The sequence below is a fragment of the Dendronephthya gigantea genome, unplaced genomic scaffold (assembly GCF_004324835.1).
Source record: "Dendronephthya gigantea isolate DGI-Jeju-01 unplaced genomic scaffold, DenGig_1.0 000069F, whole genome shotgun sequence".
Lineage (NCBI taxonomy): Eukaryota > Metazoa > Cnidaria > Anthozoa > Malacalcyonacea > Nephtheidae > Dendronephthya > Dendronephthya gigantea.
Genome location: NW_021163079.1, coordinates 114,914 through 131,928, shown reverse-complemented (window position 1 = coordinate 131,928; position 17,015 = coordinate 114,914). Strand labels below are relative to the sequence as shown.

At 36.4% G+C, this 17,015-nt stretch overlaps 1 pseudogene; it reads right to left on the bottom strand.

Moving 5' to 3' along the window:
• Positions 1–1,003: 1,003 nt before the first annotated feature.
• LOC114531178 lies at positions 1,004–1,614 on the bottom strand (annotated as a pseudogene).
• Between the last annotated feature and the right edge of the window lie 15,401 nt (positions 1,615–17,015).

Below are 17,015 nucleotides of genomic sequence, written 5' to 3'. Positions count from 1 at the left end.
AGTTGACTGATTATGTTGAAAAAATGCGGTTAGACGTGACTGCTTTTCCATGTTTTCCGTGTTCAGTGCAAAATATTCAGCGACACGCGACAGGTCAGCGGTAAGCACAAACTTTAAGTGCAGAACTTTATGACAAGTAAATATAGTGTGTGTATGAAGCCCGCTGCGTAAAACTCTACTGAATTGGGCCGGTTGTACAGAACATTTTAACTGCAATTTTGTGGTTGAAATTAATGTAGTTTAACTCCAAAATAGGCGACATGAAATCACTTTGGAAACAGAAAAATGAATTTTCATTCGTTTTCGGTCGTTATCAAGGGCAGTATAGTGAAATCCTTTGTTTGCAGGTAATTGAAGCGCAGAATGGACAGTGTTTGCCTCCAATATTGTAAGCAGCTTTACTGGTTGGAGCAAGTTTTATTACTTTTGCTTCATCTGGATTCTCTCCAACAATATGGTTTAAATACCTTGTAACTGCCTCATATAAAGCATTAGTAACCCAGCTTTTTCCTACTCCAGCACCACCACTTAAAAAGAGCGATAATTGATCATCACTGACCTTGACAGAATGAAGTACGTGGTTGAAGAACTGTCTTTGTTTCTTATTTAGAGATCTGACAAGCTTCCTAAAGTCAGTATCATTCATTGGATTAGTTATTAACTCTACATTACTTGAACTGGGATATATTCCAATATCATCTATCAAGTCATACTGACTGTGATTTGTCTTTTTTCCAGGATCAAAACAACCAAACAACTCATTGGCGTTATTTGGCCAAGTTGGTCTTGTTCATCTAAATGTTGCGTATTAGGTGCAACAGTATCCCAATGATTACACTCGATTACAGGATTTTCTAAATCTTCTTTGATTGATATTTCTTCAATTGCTTTGTCGAGAACATCAGATTGAAATTCAAATTGCTGCTTATTTTTCAATATTAAACCTTCCAGTGATTTATACATTTGCAAATAACTTTCACATGTTCCCAAAAGGTCCTTGAGTTCATTTCTCCAAGGAATATAAAGCATGAGTTGCTCTCTATAATAATTTTCAGGATCCTTAACTTTGTTAAATCTTACAGAGTGAATGATTTTTGGTGTAGATCTTTTGACGAGTGTTAATCCTCCCTTTAGCTGATACTCTTTTTGGTTAAGGTCAATTGTTTCATCACCAGAAAAATCATCATCAATATTAGGTTCGAAATCATATTCAGGTTAAAAAGTCATTTTGATTCTCGAAGTTTGAATGGTTTGTTTTATAACAAACACAGTTATACCAAGCAGCAAACTCTGCTAAGCACACATGCTTCAACTGATTTGGTCTCCTTTCATATCGTTTAATCAAATTATCAGACCAATATCTTGAGAATTATGTGGCAGAGCTTCTATTTGATCCTTCGATTTTAGTAAAAATGTTCTCTCTTCAGGGTTTGATGTATTAATGAAAACACAATCACGCGACGATCAACGCAGAGCCATTTGCAACACTAAGTAAACAGCCTCTTGAGCGCTTATTTCAATAGAATTAAGAAATTTATTGCCTATATGTCTAATCCGACTTAACAAATCTTTATTACCTAACTCTGCGCTGGTTGTCGATAAACTTGCTGCCATGAAGTATGGAAGTGAGAAAAATCATGAGCAATTTCTTGAAGAAATACATCTCACAAATGATCAATATGTAAAGGCTATACAATATACACTACAGCGTGACACTCTTTTTCTTAAGCGATCGCCATCTGAAATATGTGTTAATAGTTACAATGTCGATCTTCTCAAAGCTTGGAAGGCAAACATGTGGACATACAGTACATATTAGATCCTTATGCTTGTGCTGTTTATATTTTGTCCTACATAACAAAACGGCAAAGAGGGATGAGCAAACTTTTGGAGAACGCTAGTGAAGAAGCAAAGTTAGTTTTTATTTCCTCAACCTCTTTTTCATCAAGGCCTTCTTTAGCTAAAGGCTGCAGCACGATTGTTTCACGCATAGGTGGCATGGGAAAGTCAAACCTACACGGGTTTTTTCCCCTTTTTTTGCATGTTTTTGCATGTCTATGTAATTGTAAGTTTAATAAATCTGCCTCAATGTCTTGAACATCACCACTACATAAAACATATTTTTCAACAAGGGATGCCACCTCTGAATCCGAGTTTTGGCCATACACAGGTGCATTTGTAACCCAAAATAATGCATGTATGTGTGGGGAACCTTGTTGCTGAAATTCAACCCGGTAAAAAAAGTCGCACACATCACCAATAGGCTTATGCTCACCTTTAATAAAGTCATTGATAAGCAAATGAATCATGTGATCAAAGTGCCAGGCACATGTAACTGGATCATTTTTTATAAGCTCAGATTTCTTTTGCCACGTCATCTCTGCTATTTCTTGATCACTGTAGTCCTTACCCTCAACAATTCGGCCTAACATTCTAAGTAAATGTGGCCATCTAGTCTCAGCTGCAGAAAATGAGCAAAACCATGTTGGTTTCCCAAGTTGTCTGATCATAACAAACAAGTCCTTTTTGCATTTCTCAAAATGTGGAGGGGAACCTCTTAGATTTCTCAGCACTCTAAATCCTTCATCAAGGTGAACTAGCTTTTGAATGAAAGTTTCAGATTTCAAGTCACCTGCTTTGTACTTTTTTCCGAAGGGCAATGGATGCTGTATCATGAATCCTCTTAATTTGGAGCTTTTTTAGTTTGTAAAATATATTAGGAACAGATTGTGCAACCCTTCTATCCCGACTTCGCATTTCCCATTTGCACACTGTACTGTAATGAACTGGAACTAATCTGTTGCTGTTGTCTACTCTACGTTCTCCACAAAAAATAGTTGGGAAAGACAAAAATTCACAATCTTTATCAGTAAGGGAGCGGTCATTAAGTATGTGTCATGGGGGGGCGGAGGCTAATTTCCAAATTTTTCGAAAAGTTTTGTACCCCTTCCTCTGATTCAAGATATTGCTTGATGCCCCTCCAAATAATCAAAAAAAAAATTCATACCCCTCCTTGATATACCATACTATACTTGACATTACTTGTATATTCTGCTTTTCCTTCTAAACCTGTTTATTAATTAAATGACGAAGATTAGAATACGATTATTTACTTAAGTAAAGTAACTGATTAGCATACTGCAGCCATGCTGTTACCAAAACTTCTTAATTTAGGCAATTTTCTAATGTGCTTACTATAAGACAAAACATTTTGCATTTAAAAAGAAATGTGTTATAGCCCATGCTACAGACATATACACACATATTGATAAACATGAATGCCCACAAATGAAATTCAAAATAACCTATGCTTAATATTTCCATGTACTATATACTCACAAATTTGCTTGCTTTCCAGTTTGTAGTAACTCTGCCACTCCTAGTTTTGGTAAAGATTTCTTCAACATTTTCATGACCATCACTGTCACTCTGATCACTTTCCATGTCACTTTCATCACTTTCCATGTCATCAGCAGATGATTCCAGGTCCATATCAGCCGTGTCTGCAAATACCAGATCATTATCACTCATGCTTTCACTTTCCAGATCTTCATCAGAGGTGTCTGAATCAGTAGTAAGATTGTCCTGGGCAGGTACCACAGGTTCATTTAGCATTGTTGAGGCTATGTGAGCAGAAATATACTTGACTTTCTCTGTTTTACTAAGATGAAGTGATTGGCAAAGACTGAAGTGGTTGAGATATTTATCTAGTTCTGTCACTCTCAGTTTCTTGATCAAACCATCTTTCAAAAGTACAGGCCAGTCATAATCTTTGAATGTTTTGCTGTTTTGTTGCTCTTTTGCAATTTTCCTTTTTTCAGCTCTTTTACTCTTATTGATTTCTAACACTTTCAAATGATCAACATACTTTGTCAACAATGTTCTGTCAACAATGTATTTTTTACTAAATGCATCAATCTCTTCATCTGTAGAGAGTTTTTGTAGATGGTCTTTCACTTGTTTCCTTGGTTGAAAATCATCTACTTTTCGACATACACCATTAATCTCAGATGGAGTATTGAGCACACTCATGTAATGCATTCCATCAGCATCATAATCTGGCATTGGCTTTGGTATCTTGTGACAAGCTGACCCAACCCAACCAGACTCATTACAGTGTACACAGGATGAGGAATTGCAAGAGTACCTTACATATTCCATATACTTCTCCCCAACTTCAAAGTGTTCCTCCATGAATGTCTGAACAAGTTTGAAATAGTTGGCACCAGGTAATGACAATTTGGTCTTCTCAGAGGAAGAAATGTAGTCCTTAAGGTAATCGTGGTTGTTGAAAAACAGGTTCTCACTCTTTTCAGATGAATATGCCTTCATGTATCCACCAGGAGCAGGAGCACCGTCAATACGCAAAGTCAGTTCATCGCACACTTTGTAAGCATTATACTTCATTCTATCCAACTCACTCTTCTCAAGGTCTTCAATTGACATCTGGCTTAACTGATCTTCAGAGAGTCCTTCATATTGTTGTCGGTACTCCCAGTCTATGGGACCCCCATCACAGATGGCATCTCCAACATAGCTTTGTATTCGTTCTACCTCATTATGACTACTGTCATCTGTTGCTAAGTGGTGGCGGATGTAGTAATCTAAATTGGTTAACATAGTTATTTCAGCGATTCGAAATTTTACATCGTGATTTGTGACCCCCACCCCAGGACCTGCATCAGTAAATTCGTGTACCCGTGGCTTTAATGTTGGAACAAATTTGGAGATTTCTTTCTGAAGATCATTGCACAGTTTAGCCATCCTGCTGATATCATCCCAAACATTCAAACCAAAACTGCACGATTCTAGAGTAAGCTGTAACTTTTCTATTGACTTTAGTAACAAATTCACCTTTTCATTTACAACTGTTTGCAGATGTTTTGATCCAAAACAGTCAGCAACAGTGTGCTTCAGTGAGAGCAGTCTCTTCGCTTCGTATTCTCTGTATTGGCAGCCCTGCTCTTTAGTTACATTTAGTACATCATTCTTAATTGTTGACATTGAATAAAGCTTTAACTTGTCTAATAGTTGTATATTGCAACTAAGCTGATCTACATCAAGCTCATCGGTCTGGCTTGAAAGAAATAAAGATGGTTTCAAATAGCGTAATTGCATAAACTCCGAAGCCCACACTGATCCATTGCTGCCTATGAAATGTTTTGGTCTGTTAAAAACAACTGTGTTGTCATGAGTCATCTTAATTTTGGTTTCATTGTCAACATCCTTAAGCTCAAAGTCCATGATCCGATTTACACCAGGTGTTATGTTAACAAGCCTCATTGGGAAGTCATACTTGGGCAAGGTTTTTTGCTTCGAGACGTCAGATGGCTGAATGATATGGACATTTCTGGCACTTTGAACACCTATATATATAATATAAAAAATAACAAACGCTTAATATGTACTGTATGATGTATTGAGTACTATAGTAACAAAAGTAGTGACACAAACAGTACCTGTGCTTGTGCCAGGACATATGTACGCCTTATCATCCCTGGATATAAACAAGTTAAAATTAGCCTCTTCGTCTTTGGATGCATGTAGTTGCTTGAGGAGTATACCCTTTTTGAAGGCTCGCTGGTGATGGGTCAATATATTGTCATTGTCTTTAAGCTTTGGTGGTTTTTTGCCACAAAATAAACCAAGACCTAAATGTTTCTTAGCCTGCATACTTCTCTTGTTTCTTGGTCTTCCACGGTTGAAAACTGTTGTTGCTGACTTAATGGGTTTAAGTCCCCTGGACATTCTGCTGTAATTTGCAAGTTTTAAGAAGTCTTTTTTCTTTACTCTATGACCTGTATATAATACAGCATCGTGTCTTCTGCCATGGGCAGTTGCTTTCTCCTCAATGCATTGCAGGATAAATTGTTCATCTTCCTCATCAATTTGCTGTGGTCTCCCGGAGCTTGCTTTTCTCATTCCAACTCTTTTTTCAACAACTAGTTTCCTGTATTTCCTGTTTATCATCTGATGTAATCCTTTTGAATTTTTTCCATCAACAATCTCTTGAAATTTAAGTTTTCTGTCCTTTAGGTCTTCTATTTTCTCAGTCAACTCACCACGCTGTTGTTCATTTAATAGGTTTGATTTCTTCTCTAAACTCTCCTCGTCGTGTAAAATCATGTGATCAATCCTAGATATATTTTCTGATAGTTTGTTCTTGACATCCGTTTCTGCTTGATTTCTCACGGCTTTCCTAGTTTCAATGGCTTCCATTACTTGAGATTTGTATTTGTAAACTCTTGAGCCAAGACCTGTTTCTTTGTGTTTTTGCTTTGAAAGGTCTTTCCCTAAGATAACCTTACACACCTTTCTGTCCCAACTTGTGTCTAGACTATCCAAAATACTGTTTACTTGTGTGGCTGAAAAATGTTCCTTTTCTCCATCGTCTTTTGTCTGAGAGACTTCTTCAAGAAACAAATCAAGGTCAACATCTCCTGATCGCAACAAAACGTACTGGTTCTGTACAAGATAAACTGGAAGGCCATTTTTTGGATGGCAAACCAAATCCAAAACCTTTTCTTCTGGTGCCGATCCGTTAACATTGACTTTTGTGCATTTGAACGATATGAAAGGAACAAAGCCAAGGCTTCGTTGAAATTCATGTAAGAAAGACGCACCGTTTTGTTCCCAATTTCAATATTTGCCATCAAGGTCTGCAGCACGGCTCTCAGTCCTTTCAAATTTTCAACGTGGGCTCGGTTTTCATGTGAAGAATTGAATTCTCTCTCAAAATAGCTGATCCGTTCTGACAAGTAGACTTCACAGTTATTTGGTGCACAAACTTGTAAAGACACCCTAACACGCTCTGACACTTTGGAATCTTCCCGTATTTTAGACCTGAGGGTGTTGTTAACCTCCATATTTGCATTTTATATTTGCATCGTATTCGTTTTGCATTTATATTTGCATTGATTTGCATAATTATCTCTTGTCAATATTTCTGGGACTGGTGACTAGATGTTGTGATGTTTTCAAAATGGCGTCTGGAGAAAGTAGGATTCAGAATTTCTTGAGAAAAATAACCTGTCCCAATACTTTGACAACTTTATAGATCAAGGTTATGATGACATGGATCAAATACTTTCAATGGCCAACAACCCTTTAGAGCTTGATAGTGTGATGAAAGATGTCGCTATTTTCGAAAAACCAGGGCACAAAAAAAGGTTTGTCGGGGCTGTCCAGATATTGGCCTCGAAGGCAAAGCACGGGGAACCAGGCAAAAGCCCAGAAACCAGAGTGAATACGCCTGAAAGTAATCGAGGAAGTACTAATGATATAACCAAATGTGAGTATTAAAATCCAAGGCCAAGTAATCAACCGAAAGTAAATCTCTGAACAGACAGTTTCTTAAATTACAACAAAATATTTTTTATATTAAACTCTGAGGATGGTTCTGAAATGAAGTGAAATTAAATATTAATATTGATATATACAGCAGAGTTTGATGTATGAAGAAAGACTTAATGTTAAAAAAATACTTATGACTTTAATATTGTAATATTGTTGACTTTAATACTTATGACTTATGAACCTTTGACAGTTCATTTGTTCTTATTCGTTAATCTTTGATATTCAGTAGAAATAACTGTATCTTTTGACTTATAAAGAAGTTAATACTGAAATGCTGAATGAACTTTTGCTTTACATTGCTTGTGTTTGTTTTGCAATGTGTTGATATAATAAATAGAATTAAATCACTCCCTTTACATTTATAGGGCCCTCTATTGCAAAGGACCTGTGGATTCCTAATCCTCTGACACCACAACTAGCTTTCCACAACATGGTGCTGGAAGGAATTTACAATTCGAGCTTTGAGCTTATGGCACCACTGCAATTTAAAGACTATGTTATCTCTCAACGTATCTCTCGATGGAAAATTGAAAAAAGTGTTACTGATTTACAAAAAAAAATAGAGAATCAGCTAAATCCTGAAAGTAGATATGGCAAAGCTCAAAATATAGCCCGTTTTTCAGCTGACACTGTCAATACAATAAAGCCTGGAGACCTCTTCAAAGCAGAGTCTTCACAGAAAGATGTTCAAAACCTATTGGACGAAGTTTTGAAAAAAAAGCAAGAAATTACAGAACTACGCTCTAATTTGTTTAACAAAGATATAAGCATAAAGCCTTGGCGTGCAAATGAGCTGATGTTTTATGATTCAAAGAAAACTTTGCTGGAAGAACTTAACAACTCTTTGCAAAAAACACATACTATGATAATTACCAACAGCAATCTTTTAAAGAGAAAGGCCTATGCTTCTGCAGAGGAAACTGCTGAAGCAAAACGCAAGAAAAGATCTGCAAGAACAAATGCACGGAAATCGGCGAAAGAAAAGGAAAAAAGGTTTATTAACCAGGTAGATGAAGTGTTAAAATTGCTAACAGATGGCAAATTTACTCAAGTTATGGTAAAAGAAAGGGAAGGAATTTCAATATGTCTTGAAGATATCAAACAGAACTGCCATTTGGTTGCCAGATTTCACCATAAAGCATTGTCTTGGCTGATTAAAGCAGACTATTTTGCAACAGATGCCTTAGACTTTGTCATTGGCTTGGCCACACAAATGGAATCAAAACTTGAAAAATCTAGAGAGATCAATATTGTGAGAAAAGAAAAATTTGCCTCATCGAAGAAACAGAGAACACTTTTCCAATGTTGTGTTAATATTTATAATAACTCTGAAGAAGTGACAGCTAGTACTTCACATAGTGAAGAATTAGATTCTGACACAGAACTGCATATAGACAGTGATGAAAGTGACTGAATTAATTGGAATTTTTGCAGACAGTATATGTTAGTAATTATTTAGACAATGAAACTCCAATGTGACATTTTTTGTTTAGTACCCCTCCCTTTTTCCCACAAAATGTTTCGAGCCCCCTCCTAAATTAGAAATTTTGTTTCATACCCCTCCCGAATAGCCTCCGCCCCCCCATGACACATACTTAATGACCGCTCCCTAAATAAACCCAAAGGTTTATTATCCTCCCCAGGTGCAAAGTTGAATACTAATTCGCTATCTTGAATCGCATCAGGTTCAACAAGCAATGTGTCCATTACTGGGGCTTCAATTTCACACCAGTTATCATCAGAATTGTCCTCAAATGTTTCAGAATTAATATGGTCTTTCACACTGCTTTCAGGTTCATGCAGCTTACTGATATTATTTAACTTATCCATTTTTCCCTCAACAGGAGAAGAGAACACAAGATCTTGATTAGTATCACTTTGGTCACCTTGTTCATTCATACATTTGGGCTCATACAACAAGTTGTTTCCCAGTTCATTTGCATATGTATCTAGAAAAGCATCATTTACCTGTATACCTTCATTTATAAATAATTTGCTATTCTTTGCAAGATATTGAGCAGCCATTAGCACCTTCATAGGCCGAATAGTCTGGAATTGGTAGTGGTGTTTATAACTAAAACGCCTTTTTAATTTGACTGGAATAGTTTGTAATTCGTTTATTGATCTTGGTAAAACATTGACAGTTGAGTTTACATTTGCTGGGACATTTACAACATTTCCATGTATTTTAAATTGACCTCCTCTTGGAAGTACATGAATTTGCATGAAAGGTATGCGTGGAGAAATTAATCTTTCTTCAAGGGAGGTAAGATTTAGTAGATCAGATTTTTGTGGGAATTTCATACCATTAGCTTTCGAACATGCAGGCACCTTCCCTTCTTTCAAGTTCGAGTGGCAAGTGTAACAAATACTTTTAACATTAGTAAGACAAAGCTTAAGAATATTCTCAGTACACATGTCATAAGAACTTGGTTTGCACATCTTAACAGATGTTCTGTACCATAACTGATCACAACATGTACAGATATACTCAGGGCCAGATTTGACAAGATCATGAAATGCCTGAATGTATTTTTGTCTCTCATTGACATCTGAATATATCATTCCTTATGGATCATATTTGGGTCTCTTACATTCTAATTCATGCTGTACTTTGCCATGATTAAAACTGCATCTTTTTCGTTTCATTGACTCTTTTTCATTTTTCATGGAACTTACTTTTTCTTTTGGGCTTTCTAACTTCTCTGCTAGTTCTACCTCAACTTTATTAGTACCAGTACTTTCACTTGTTTTTGCCTTGTTTCAAGAACATGTAGTTGTACCGGGTGGCGCAAAAAAATGTTCCTCCCTTTTTGACTTAATTTAATTTAAAAACTAAAAAAGATATCATTTTCAAGTAATGTCTATTGAGTAGAGTGGTGTTTAACTTAAATTTTGATGTAAGTCTTGTACATTTCTATACAATATTAGCCAAGATATAGGCGTTTAAACTCAAGGTAGCGTTTCTGGGAGAAGCAAAAAATGTTCTAAAATTGAATGAAAACAGCACGCAACAGTAAGAACAAATATTGATAGCTTTGTCAGGCAAATCCTCACTGTTTTTATGCTTGGAGATGGAATATTATTCCAATGATTTTGCCATCGACATAAAACTTCTCTTGCATTATTAGTCCTCGCATATTCCAAACAAATCCAAACTCGTCGCTGTCTCGTTAAACGAGGCATGTTTATAACAAAGCGGGCAAGCTCCTTTGCTTTCGTTCCCTTGTGCATTGCAACTCCTTGTTCGAACAATGAACAGTATTATTTTAACATCAAATACACTTATACTTCGAATACTTTAATCTAAGAATCTTTAAACATGCAAAGACACCATAAAAAACGCTTTAAAGAACGCCTATCGTGAAAGTTGAAAATAACTTAGTTGAGTCGCGATATTTAGTCATGTTATTTGCTTCATCAAAAAATGCACCTTTATTTTAAACGGCTTGATCTCGACTAATATTGTACAGAAATGTTCAAGACATATATCAGAATTTAAGTTAGACATTACTGCATTCAACAAACTTTATTTGAATAAGATATCTGTATTAGTTTTTTAATTATGATAAGTCTAAGAGGGGGAACATTTTTTTGCGCCACCCGGTAGAAACATAGTGAACTTCATCAATGTGTCCAATGTGTGTTTTAGTACACTTCCCTTCATGAATAACTAGGTGAATAATAGTTGTTGCATTGAAATTGAGTGCAGACTCGGTAATATCAATTACACAATTCAAGGCATCAGAAACTGCTTAAATTACAATGGCATCTGCCCAAGTGCCATTCATTGACATACTATCAATGTATGTAGAAAATGAGTTGTTTGCTATACTTTCAACAAATTGTTCTGGATGATTTCTAATGTAATCTACAGCTGATGAGCGTACAATTTGACGAAAGTTTAAATTTTGAAATAATTGACGAGAAACTGCCCTAAAGAAACAATTTCCATCCCAACCAACATCAAAAGGTTTTAAACCTTTAGCCAATAAACGAGTTGATAGCGTCAACATACTTTGACTGACTTTATCTGAAGACAAGTTTGTTTATTTTGACTAGTTGCAAAAGTCCTTAAATCACTTAATCCCTCAGAAACATCAAGTACAACATAGTGAACCCCAGTTAAATTCTGTAGGTAAATTCCCATTTGACTAGATACTGGCAATCAATCTAACATAGTTCGAGAAAATTTAGACCATTTATAATTGTTACCAAACTGTGAATAAACATAAATATCTACATTGAAGAGGGAAGTGGCTGCAAAGATTTCAATATCAGTCCCCCACACACCACAGTTTCTTATGTTACTCATGGTTGAATAATCATGAACTGAACTATTCATACGAGGCCTAAGGACATGTTCTATGCTGTTCATGTGATCCACTATTTTTTGTCTTAAAATCATGTGCTATGGTTGTCTACTGTTTAAAAAATATGACAATGCTCTAAATAAACAATTGCCATCCCCTGTAATCTGACAAAGTTTCGCTGGATTAGCCAGTGGTTTTGATGTCTTTTCATTGCGTCCAAATATAAGTGGGACATTCATCAAAGAGCATAATGACCACTGAAATTTTCCCGATAAAGGATAAAATTGAAGCGATCTATCGATACACAGACGAGACTCGTTCATGATAAATGATAGCACACAGCACTACAAACGCAAAGTGCAGTTCACATATAAAAATATAGAACGTATTGAAACTTACATTACTTTTTTGTATTCGGTGATCTCTATATCATGAATAATTAAATAAACACGATCAGCACTTGTAACACAATGGTAAGAAACGAAAGAAACGGTGAAAACAATGTGAAACGGTATTGAAAACAGAGGCGCTTGTAAGGCACCAGAAATATTGTGTGTACGTTTGTGTATTGACCAAAATATTGGCAACACTTAGCCAAAAGGTATATCAGTGTGTTTAACAGCAGATCTGATGGGTCAAGCAGCAAAAGCGATAACAATTAAGTCAACTAAAAAGAATCACTCACCTTTTCAGCATATGTCCTTGCAATTGTAAGACCGCATGGTACAACTAGTCCAGCCCGATTTCCGGTTCTGAAAGACCCGAACGCAGGCAAACTGTGCGCGCAAAGCAGGCTGGTTGTTTCCCATTGTTCAACTGCCCCACACTCAAGTAACCACAATGACCCACAGATGTTGCTACGCAACATCCAGGAGTAAAAAATGAGGGAATTCGAGTTAAATGAAAAATATTGGTCGAAATCGCATTCTTTCACCTCCGCGCATGATTAATGCATTGAGAAACAAAAGAAGAACCATTTAGTCACAGATGTGTCAAAACTGCATTGATTAATGATTAATTTACAATTCAAACTTAAAGAACATTAATAAGGCTCCTACACCTTCAACATGATCACCATCTCTTTCGATGCACAGTTGACATCCTTTTAATATTGCCTGGGCAGCTCTTCTGATAATCGGTGGGTTATTTTGCAAAGTGTTAACTTTGTCACGAATGCAGTTCTGCAAATTGTTGAGATCAAGCTGCGGTGTTGTGTAGACCTTGCTCTTTGGGTATCCCCAAAGGAAAAAGTCGCAAGGGGTAAGGTCAGGGGATCGCAATGGCCATTCCACGTCATGGTAAAGGGCAATGATACAGTGACCAAATACTTCTCTCAAACGATCACAGACTGCAATTAAACGGTGTGCCGGAGCTCCATTTTCCACCCACCAGAGATTTCGGAATGCTCCTCTCCTTTGCATCTGGAAATTTTGGTGAAGTTGTGGTACCACGTCATTGTTCAACATTTGCAGATAGTTTAATCCATTTACATTTCCGTCAAAGAAGAATGGCCCAATTATCTGGCTGTTGCCACAAAGTCCGATCCAAACAGAATTGATTTCGAAGTTAGGTGCGGGCGGTTATCCTGCAGCAGCATACTCCCTAACGTTGTGGGTGTTAACTTGGCCGATCATGGCAAAACCAGCTTCGTCTCCAACAACAAATGATCGCAGGAATTCTTCATTCACCTAGCCGCTGTCTGACCGCCTCAATGTTGGCTTCTGATCTCCCTGTGCGCCTTCTGCCAGAATTTCCTAGTTTTGGTTTAATGTTTTGCCATGTTCAGACAACTTTCTTACATTTGAACAAATTGTTGAGAGTGCAGGTTGTTGCTGCTCAGAAAAACGTTGCATGAAACTCTCCCGAGTTCTTTGCAAACTTCCTGTTTCATGAAACGTTTTCACAATAAATATTCGTTGTTCTGTTGTGAGTTGAACCATGTTTGCAATAACAAAATTATGCGTATGCAACTGCATATGCAAAGTTAATTGACTAACCTAATTCCCAAGAGACTTTAACAGTCAATTCTCTTAAGTGAAAGAATGCGATTTTGACCAATATTTTTCGTTAAACTCTTATTCGCTCATTTTTTCTTCATTTGGTACGAAAAGTCTGTCTTTCAACAGCTAAAAGCCTGGTCTTTCTTAATATAAAAAAATTACGCTCGTTTACTATTAATTTATGCACAATAACATGTGAAAGATGGATTCGGTTTTTTGTGGGTAGCCGCTGCGCATGCGCGGCTAACCACTATGTGAGTGGAAAAATGTCTTAGCAGGGAAATAAATAAATTTCCAGATCTTCGCTGATTGTCAGATAAACAAACAGATGACGGTAATACTGTTGTTTATGACATCCGGAAAATATCGTAACTAGTTTGGAAAATATCGTAAGTTGTTATTTTGCCAAGATTAAAGATTTCGAGTTTCCACTGTGATTCTGTGGAGGGGTTGACTGCGTTGTTTCGTTTTAGCAAAGTTAAGGTAAGCTGTATTGCTTTTTTGTGGGTTTTCGTTTTTTCAATCGCTTATTTATCTACTGTGGTCGAGCAATTTCGACTACACTCAGATTTTACAAGTGTACATTTCATTGTATACGGGGCAATCTTGCCTGCACTGACATCATCTTGTCAGGTGCTCCACGTGTCAGAGTGCACGTATCGAAAAACTAAAAAAACTGGAGCCATTGTTGCTCTCACTGGTCGTCATCATAGACCAGGGTACTATTTACGTGAAAGGCCACATACCAAAAGTGAACCTAGCCAATGTGCAGGTATTGAAATTGAACCCAGCCATTGTGCGGGTATTGAAATTGAACCCAGCCATTGTGCGGGTATTGAAATTGAACCCAGCCATTGTGCGGGTATTGAAATTTGAACCCAGCTATTGTGCGGGTATATAAAACAATTAACAACCGCAACTGCTGCTATATTCAAACAAAATAACACTGCTGACTGCTTGCTGATTTGCAGGTACATTACTGAAGAATATACTGACAAATAAAAATATTCAGTAATATCTATATTAACTCGACAATTGACAATTGGTTTTGAGTTCTAGGCCACAAATATGGGTGTCACTATTGAAGTTTATCGCTCCAGGATTGGTTCACACCACAATTTTACAGACCGTCGCAACAGTATGTACCGTTTAAAGGTAAACTTTGGAATCAAATACTATTAATGTTTTATTTCAATGTATTCTGCTTGCCTTATTTCAAAAGCCAATTGAATAAGAGCCAATTGAATAAGAGCCAATTGAATAAGAGCCAATTGAATAAGAGCCAAAAGATTAGTGAATTGTGCTTTTGGTATGTTCAAATGATATACTTTCATGATGTTTATGTGCCATTACTATTAAGACTCTCAAATGATGTAGAGGAAAATCCAGGTCCTAGAACTTCAAATGATTTAGTTGATCCTGCATGTACAATTCATGCAGATTTTAATCAAGGTAATGATTTAATGTTTGGTATGAGTGCTGGTAAACAGTGTGCAGCCATGTCATTATATGCAATTGTTTACAAAGAAATTAAGTCAGTCAATATTTGGGATAGATCAATTCTAAACACAGTTTTAATAAGTGGAAACAGTTTGTATGGTGTTATCAGTCAAAGTATAAATAAGAGTTACCTTTAATTTGCAATACAGTGATTCCTTTTCAGGAGCATTATACATGAGTGAAAATAGTCTCCCATTTGTGACACTTGAGCATGCTTTAAACGAAATATTTTATTCATTAAACTATAAAAGTTGTTTACTTACAATTGGTATGAATACTGTGGCAATTATGATGCCTTTTTTGGGTGTGTTTAAAGTGTTTGATTCACATTCAAAAGATCTATCTGGTAAACCATCTGCATTGGGTTATTGTGTTTAATATCAGTGGAAGGAATAGAAAAACCTTGGAGAGTATTTTCGATTAACATCAATGTCCAATGAACCAAGTAGTGTATTACCATTTGAGTTAAAGGGTGTAAAGTGCATCCATAATCATGATATGGAAACAGTATTGTCTACAGAAAATAGTACAAATTGTGGTATGGTTGATGTAGGTTTTGCTGAGCTATTTGAACAACATAGTGTAAACACACAAGAACTGAACAACAAAAGGAATGGTCAAACATTTAGAGAAAGGGTACAAACTAATGAGTCGACTGATGAAAGTGAAGCTAGACTTGAAAAAATCAGTAAGTATAATAATGCCGAAAAAACAAAAAGACAGAATGAGTCAACAGAGCAAAGAGAAGCTAGACTTGCAAAAATGAGAGATTATAATAATTCTAGAATACTAAACAAGTCAACAGAGCAAAGAGAAGCTAAACGTGCAAAAAAGAGAGAATATCAAAATTCTAGAATACTAAATAAGTCAACGGAGCAAAGAGAAACTAGACTTGCAAAAGAAGAGAATATAATAAATCAAGAAAAGAAAAATTAAATAATGAGACCATTCAGCAAAAGGAAGCTAGACTTGCAAAAAATAATGAACGGAAAAGAGCTTGTAGAAAAAAAAATCACTCTGCAAAGCAGTACGAGACAAAAGGTAACAAATTGCATTCAGTGAGAACTGTTACAGATGCTGTAAATTACTTGCCCAGTGAAAATATTGATACATTTGCACTTGTTAAAAAGTTTCATGATTCTGTATCTACAGGACCTTTGTATGTTTGCACTTGCTGTGATCAATTATGGTATAAACATTCTGTCTCCCCTGCAGACAGAATAAAAATGATCAGTCTTGATATAATCAAGTATCCGCAAAATATAAAAAGTGTTGATAACATTGAATGGGTTTGTCAAACCAACCTCACAAGCCAGGCTCTTTTACCTACGCTCCACGGCCCACGCTGCGGCAAAGACCATGGTCAAGGCTGGTCACATGATTCTTTTGTTACGCTTCTCCTGTGTGGGGATGGGTGGGACACAAGTAGCGCATAAATCACATCAGTTAAAACAGCTTGTTTCTAAGGACTGAATAATGAATATTGAGCGCTGTTGTACCGCAAAGTGAGATAACCTGTGTGGTTATTGTTTTTGACCTCTAAATTCGCTCATCAACGCCCAAATTTAGAATATAGCACAGCCTTCGAGTGTCGGTATTGAATGTCAACAGAACTTGTGACGGTACTATAACCGATTCTATCGACGATGATACAGTCTACACATACAATTTGAATCTAAATTCGGCTGATTATTTTTTTAGTTTTTTGCTGCGCCACACTAGCAGTATTTTTTTAGTTTATTGTGTGAACCGCTATTTTTAGTTGTGTTAGTACAAAGCCATCTGGATTCTGGACTTGTGACAACTGACAAGTGCTAAAAAATAGCAGAAATGGTATATCAACTTT